We start from the raw sequence: 8395 nt of genomic DNA on the forward strand, positions 1-8395 counted from the left end.
CATGCCAGTGACATTAATTGACTCTATAACGTACGCTTATACATGAAACTTCGCAGGATGAAACGGGGTATATCAAAACTTATCAATAAATTTCTCTGAGCAAAACTATATTTCAGTTTTTGTATGTTCTACTCATCCATTGTACATTTCGCTGTCTTAGACAATGTAGAAACTGTATATTACAATCAGTATAGATTTGTATGTTTTATTTTTGATTGTAGTATTTTAATGTAACTCGGTCAAGGAAAATATAAAACATTAGGCCTACATAAAATTAATTCAATAATTAATGAAATAAGCATTTGTCGAATATTACGTTATGTACCGAGTGACAGTGTGGTTACAAGAAATTTACATCAGCGGCATTTTGCTGCCACACAACTGAGACTAACTTAAGTAATTGACTTAATCAGAAATTGTCAGTTCTGAAAGCATTTCTGTACTTAGGCTCAGAGTTGTTGTCTTTTTTTTTCATACGTGAACATCTATGTCAAATAAAAGTACAATAATACATGTTTATAACTTATCACAGACATAGACTAAAAGAACAATTTGAATATTTATAGAAATAATGCGGTTAAATGGTTTAAACTATTTGAAGTCGCATCTAAAAAATCTAAAGACGGTTAGGAAATCAACCATTAAAAATTATCATTACAGAAAAAGAAAGTTTACGAGATTTGTCGGTAATCGATCGACACCAGGCATAAAATTCTATTTGAGCTGTCGTGCGTACCGACTGCGTCCTAGAGGCTTATGCAAACTACGTCATATTTATTACATGAGATATTACAAGTACTTGGGTTCCTTTTTTGTCTCTATAACATTTACGTAAGCAACAACAATTAACTTTCTAAACAAATAAAACTGGACTTTATTTTTTTTTCTTTAAAAATGCAGCTTTAACAAAATCAATTTGAAAATTATATCGAAAAACAGTTCATTATCCTGTAAAACATGTAACTGATTATCATAATGTCTACTTTCAGTTTCATTTTTGCAGAAAACTGGACTCTGTCAGCCTCTGAACATTAAATATTCATGTGAGTGGTGATTAAAACAAATCTCCCGTGTATCAGTTTGATGCTCGGTTGGCTAGATATGAGCGCGTAATCCTATTTTCCTCAAATAAAAGTGCGGCTAAAAATTGCGAAAAAAGTGGAAATTCAATATGAGCCGGACCGGGTGTCAAGCTGATTTTTCTGAATATGTATATTTTAGTAACCGTATTTTCTCAACAAAACTTCAGCTTGACACCAGGTCCGGCTAACAATGAAAATCGAGCATATAGTGTGTAAATCGCATGTGAAAACGGTGAAAGTCACGGACGTCGAGTACTTTAAAGGTCCGAGTCGTAAAAATAACCTTTTTGTTGTTTTGAAGTTTTTAAAGTCATAGTTTTAACGATTATGATCTTTGTTTTTGCTTTAGACAGTTAAAATTTTAATTATGGAGTTTTCATATTCTAATTATTTAGGGGACCATTTCACATATCTTAGCATATTTCGTCCTTTCGGATTTAATAAAAAAAATCCGGAAAAGCGCATTGTTCTGGAGAGTTTTCTATGGATAGTTTGATACATAATAGTTTATATGTTGACTGCAAACCTCTGTATAAAATATTGATTATCGCAAGACTTTATTTCTTTCTTATTTTTAACAAAATCACAGTTATGTCCCTTGAAATCATTCATAAAAGGCATTGGTATACAAAACCCACCATATACTTATTTATATAATACAAATGTCCCATCATTGTATGCGAAATGTATGTAGGGGGTAGATATTAATCAGTCTGGGTGCTCAGAAATGAAAAAAAAAACATGTGCAAATATGAGAGTTACTGCCCTTGAAATTGTCAAGTTATAGAAATATTGGACAACACTTACAATGGTACATTTAAAATTTGGTTTTTGAATAGTTTTCTTCGGCTATCTTTCCGAAAACGATGTTATAAGTAGTAAAGAACATACTCATGGGGTGTAAAACCCAAGTTTTATGTTCCCCTTCGAAGAAGGAGGGGTATCTTATTTTGCAGATGTCGGTCGGCCGGCCGGTATGTTGACCAATCAGTTTCAGGATGATAACTCAAAAGCGCTCAGGCCTAGGATCATGAAAGTTGACAGTTGAAAGTTGAAAATATCAAACAAGTACAGACCACGGTTTTCAGATGATATCTCAAGAATGTTTAGGCCTAGGATCATGAAAGTTGACAGGAAGGTTGGTCATAACCATCAAATGACCCCTATATATTTTAAGATCAATAGGTCAAAGGTCAAGGTCACTGTGACCCGAAACAGTTAAACCTTTTCCGGTTGATACCTTGAGAACGCTTAGGTCTTTGGTCACATAATTTGAGGCAAAGGTTGATCATGACCTAAAGATGACCCTTATTGATTTTGAGATTAGTAGGTTAAAGGTCAAGGTCATATTAAACAAGAACAGACCACGGTTTTCAGATGATATCTCAAGAACGCTTAGGCCTAGGATCATGAAAGTTGATAAGAAGGTTGGACATGACCAGCAGATGACCCCAAAAGAATTTGAGATAAGTAGGTCAAAGGTAAAGGTCACAGTGACACAGAACAGTTAAACACTTGGGCCTAGGATCACGAAAATTAATGCGGATGTTGATCATGACCAGCTAATGACCCTTATCGAATTGAGATTAGTAGGTCAAAGGTCAAGGTCACAGTGACCCGGAACTGTTAAACCTTTTTCAGTATGATAACTTGAGAACACTTGGACCTAGGATCACGAAATTTAATAGATATATTGATCATCACCAGCAGATGATACCTATTGGTTTTGCGGTCAGTAGGTCAAAGGTCAAGGTTACATTGACATAGAACAGTAGAGCCGTTTCTAGATGATAACTTGAGAACGCTTGGGCCTAAGATCAAGAAACTTGATAGGGAGGTTGATCATCGCCAGTAGATGATACACTTTTTCTTCATGGTCTGTTGAAACTAACTTTGCACTGGAAAACAAGCTGTTATATGACTTTGCAATGGAAATTATTTACAGTTGTTTATTGTTCTTTAAAATATCTAGTACAATGAAAATGTAGAGTAAAACCTGATTCAGGCTAAATACCTTTTATTACTGATATATTTTTTGTGTTGTATTGTGTGTCCATACCATTCTGTGATATGTAGTTTGTACAGCGCTTTTGAACGTTTAATGTTTAGATGAAAAGAGCGCTATAAAAATCTGATGAATAATAATAATAATAATAATACTAATAATACTACTAATAATGATCCCTACTGATTCTGTGTTCAGTAGGTCAAAGATCAAGAAAACATTTATCCAGAACAGTAGAACATATTTTGCCAAATAACTAAAGAATGCTGGAAAATGTGGAAAATCAGATTTGAAATTGAGGTCATTTATGACTAGTAAATGGCCCATATTTAGTGATTTGGTATCAGTACGTCAAACGTTCCGTGCAAAGTAACCAAAACATATATGTTCCTTGTGCATTTACTGAATGCATCAAGGAGGAATTTCATGTTCTGCGAGCTCTTGCTCGATATTTCAGTCTGTCTGTTTAAATTTGCGTAAGTATCATTTCATTTGACAGTACACAAATATCCAACAGTTTTTCCTCAGGGTCAAGAACAGGTTTAAACCTTCAGATAAAGGTGAGATTTGAATGTAGGGATAATACACGTTTTTTTGTGTATTAACGTCTGCAGAAGCCCGCGGGATTGTTTGTGACCCAGACCGAAGGTCGAGGTCACAAACATATCCCAAGGGCTTCTGCAGATGTTAATACACAAAACAAACGTGTATTGTCGCTATTCTTGCATAAAAATATATTTCACGGCGATTTATGTATTGTTTTCATACGTGATGACTTGACGATTCCGGTACATTTTTTATTTACCATTCCAGTTGTTCTTGGAAACGGTAAACATGTTTTAAATATCCGTATCCAGGGCCCGGAAATAAACAACGCTATCAGAAGCACCTCCTGAAGGTTTTTAAGCGATTTTTTATCTCTCATTATTACAAACATAAAATTACCAATAATTGTTCATATCATTTCACAATTTGGTGGACTCGATCACAATTTCAAGAATAATAACTTTGCATTCGAGTTATACTGAGTACAGACACGCAGTTGGAGTACGGATAAGTACGAACGTAGTGTCAAGTTTCCAAGCTGTTTATATAAATTCTTCGAGAAATTAGATAAAAACATACCGACTGATACTTACCAAAATCATAAATATAATACCTAAAAACGAACAATAGCACAAGTTACACGCGATACTTATTTATTCACAGTTATTTACAATAACTGAACAGACGCTTTGTAAAGGGAGTGAACTCTAAGAGAAGCTAGGGCGTACATTGATGGGGGCAGTACGTTTGGGGTTGGAAACAGATACAGCTAAACATACTATGGATTACATTGTATTTATAATGCTACAAGATGAGGTTGTTAAGGAAGAAACAAGACGCAGATGCAAAATATCAGTGTGCGTAAAAATACATACATATATCCCTGGCAAAGCATTTCAAAAATAAAAATCGGGTATTAACAGCACGTGAATTGCCTTGTTTGCATACGATTTTTCTCCCGTTAATACATGGGCGGATCCAGTGAAAAAAGTAGTTTTTATGCAAGAATTAAGGCCAATAAATTATATAGACATAATTATTAGCCATAAGCTTGTTATCATTACAAATGCGTCCCCTTAATTCTTACTCTTACCCTGCTGAATTTCAATAATGAACTTATCCATCTTTCGATATGGATAGTACCATTAACTATTAAAAGGAGGGCTTCTGACTGAATAGCGAACAGTGCAGATCTTGATCAGACAGCATGGATGTGTAGGCTGATCATTATTTACACAGGTCGCAAAGGCAGAATCACTCTTGTCAAGAATGCTAAGGGTTAGTTTAAGCTTATTGTTTGCAGTACATGATTTTAATAAGATTTAATCATTAAATAAAACAATACTATACACGTGACGTTTCAAATTGAAGTTAATCAGGAGCCAAAGGCAAAAATAATACTGCAAACGCAAAGTCTAATCTATTGTGGCTAGTTTATGTTGTTTCGTGATGTTGCGTTGGCTTGCGTCCGGTTTATATGCAACACGTTTCTTTGTGTCGTCCTGGCACACACGCCAACACACCATAACAAAATTTATGAAAGTTGTATGTGTTGTTTTGGTATGCGCGCCAACGAGACAAAACAAAACTGATAAAGATACATCAAACGCGACAGAAGGAGATACATTTAATTTCGTGTTTAACAGAGAGCTCAATAATAAGAATAAGGCGCTGCTGTTGACAAGAAAGTGTTTTCTTTGCAGTGAAGAGAAGAGAGAAGGTCAAAGTAACTTATCAATTTTAAGTCCCTACAGAGAGGTTTCAAGCTAGATGGAAAAAAGTAAAACATGTTTTTTAAAGTAAAATCCTGGAAAGAAATTGGAAAAGCATGCCGGTAATTTAATGGCAAATAAAATCACGGTGCCTCTTCAGAGGCATATCTAGTGAATTAATACCTTCGTACTTGTAAGTAATGTCTCAGGTTTATAAATCATTACAATTTAATTACAATAAATTATTGAATATAAGTTGATTGTCATCAATTTTGCTAAAGTTTTCTTCTTATTCATATTACTTTACAAGAGACGGCTGTAATTATACACGAAAAGCCCTCAATTTCTGTAATAATATCCCTAATGCGAAATCAGTGTGCGGGGGAACACTAAGCTTAATTTCTTGAAAAATGATATACTAGGAACATATTTTCCATAAAATTGTGTTCATATTAAAATTCTGATAAGGAAATACCAGTTCTACCTGGGTTTAAGCAATTTTCACGAAATGCGAGTTTTTATTTATAGGTTAGAATGTCTGCGCTACTATTTGCATTGAAAAAAACGACAATGAATAGCATTTTCTTGTCAGCATTTCCACATTTCCAGCCTTTTATTTCTTGCGAGATAGTCCTTGCGTTGAAGGTCTGTCTACAGACAATAATAAATAACAAAAAGATATTTGGTTTCACATAATGCAGTAAAACCATGGTCACGTGACTGAGATACATGATATAAACGATATAAATATTGCGTAGGAAGACATCAGCAGGTACCTACATTCACTTTCATTCTACCCAGCAGTTCTACACAAACGTGGAACAATATAACGTTACGTAGCTTTAAATCACCCTTACAATAAAGTATCAATACAACTTATATCTGGCTACTAGGCGGGAAAATAGCACTATATACTGATATGGACTACTTTCGGTGTGACCACAGAGGCATAATCGGTGTATTACTACCTTCGTTCCTTATTTGAATACTTCTTCAAGAATATCCTCTTTTTTCTTTTGTGTAGTGAACAGTTTCGGTGTAACAAATACATCAAGCTCGCTTTGACGCTTTGCCTTATTTCATTTGAACATTTTATTTGCTATCATCTGCATGCTTTTTGAAAACGTATATTTCAATATTCACAAATGAATAGGTGCATATTATCAATGAATACAGTTTGTCACAGTCCAGTGGTTTTTGCCATAAGCTTCAGAACATTGTATGAGAAAATTGCAATGAAAGTTTCAACTAAAAAGTTTCAGAAAAGTCTACTCATGTCTATCTTGATATTTTATCAACTTTTATATCAATTCTAGTTGGCACAGCTTCAACTTTGTTCTTCGTTTCATTTTTACAAAATATGTCATTGTGTACATTATTTACATGCAGAATTGCTTAAATCAATAATGTTCGACACGCTCCAGTAGTTTTGCAAAAGAAACACCAAACAAAGATATCAGCCGCGCCATGGGAAAACCAGCATAGTGGGTCGCGACCAGCATGGATCCAGACCAGCCTGCGCATCCGCGCAGTCTGGTCAGGATCCATGCTGTTCACTTTCACTTTCAAAGCCTATTGCAATTAGAGAAACTGTTAGTGAACAGCATGGATCCTAACCAGACTGCGCGGATGTGCAGGCTGGTCTGGATCCATGCTGGTCGCACAGCCATTATGTTGGTTTTGTCATGGTGCGGCTCATATGTTTATATGATATGTATATTTTTGAATTAAACCAAAAATTAAAAAAAAAAGTTCTGACAAGTACAATGAAAATCTCCACTTAATTGATTTCCAGTGGGACAAATTCTTAATGTGTTATTGATTGATAATAAATAATGATCACTTATAGACTGAATGATTCATAGATCAATTCAATCAAATTATTTCATTGAACCAACTATCTGACTCGTTAAACAATCGAAATTTCCTCAATATGTCAATCTCTTCAGTACTTGCTACAAGTTTGTCAATAGATTCAATTTGGTTTGTCAGCTAGGAACGGCTATGCCTGGTTTAGGAGACACATTTTTCTTGAAGACATTCACAAAAATCAAAGAAAATGCATGATTATTTTGAATTATAACCTAATAATACACTAAACATTTCAATTCTTACATTTCGTGCACTTTCTACAAATCTGTCAATAGGTTCACTTTGGTTTGTCAGCTAGGGACGGCAATGCCTGATTTAGCGAACGCATTGTCTTGAAGCCATAAACACAAATTAAAGAAAAGCATTATTATTTTGAATTATATTTGTCCGGAAGACATTCACAAAAATCAAAGAAAATATGCGTGATTATTTTGCACTCTAACCTAATATTAAACTAAACATTTAAATTCTTAAATTCCATGCACTGTCGACATTTTGTCAAAAGATTCAAATTGCTTTGTCAGCTAGGTACGGTTATGCCTGGTTTAGAAGACACATTTTTTTTTGAAGACATTCACAAAAATCAAAGACAATGCGTGATTATTTTGCTCTATAACCTAATATTTCACTAAATATTTAAATTCTTAAATTCCATGCACTGTCTACAATTTTGTCAATAGATTCAATTTGGTTTGTCAGCTAGGGACACCAATGCCTGATTTAGCACACACATTTGTCTTGAAGCCATTAACACAAATTAAAGAAAATGCATTATTATTTTGAATTATATTTGTCCGGAAGACATTCACAAAAATCAAAGAAAATATGCGTGATTATTTTGCACTCTAACCTAATATTAAACTAAACATTTAAATTCTTAAATTCCATGCACTGTCGACATTTTGTCAAAAGATTCAAATTGCTTTGTCAGCTAGGTACGGCTATGCCTGGTTTAGAAGACACATTTGTCTTGAAGACATTAAAAAAATCAAAGAAAATGCGTGATTATTTTGCACTATAACCTAATATTACACTAAACATTTAAATTCTGAAATCCCATGCACTGTCTACAATTTTGTCAATAGATTCTATTTGGTTTGTCATCTAGGAATGACAATGCCTGGTTTAGCACACACATTTGTCTTGATAGCTAAACATTACACTAAACTTCCAAATTC

This window comes from Mercenaria mercenaria, chromosome 10 (assembly GCF_021730395.1).
Source record: "Mercenaria mercenaria strain notata chromosome 10, MADL_Memer_1, whole genome shotgun sequence".
Taxonomy (NCBI): Eukaryota; Metazoa; Mollusca; class Bivalvia; order Venerida; family Veneridae; genus Mercenaria; species Mercenaria mercenaria.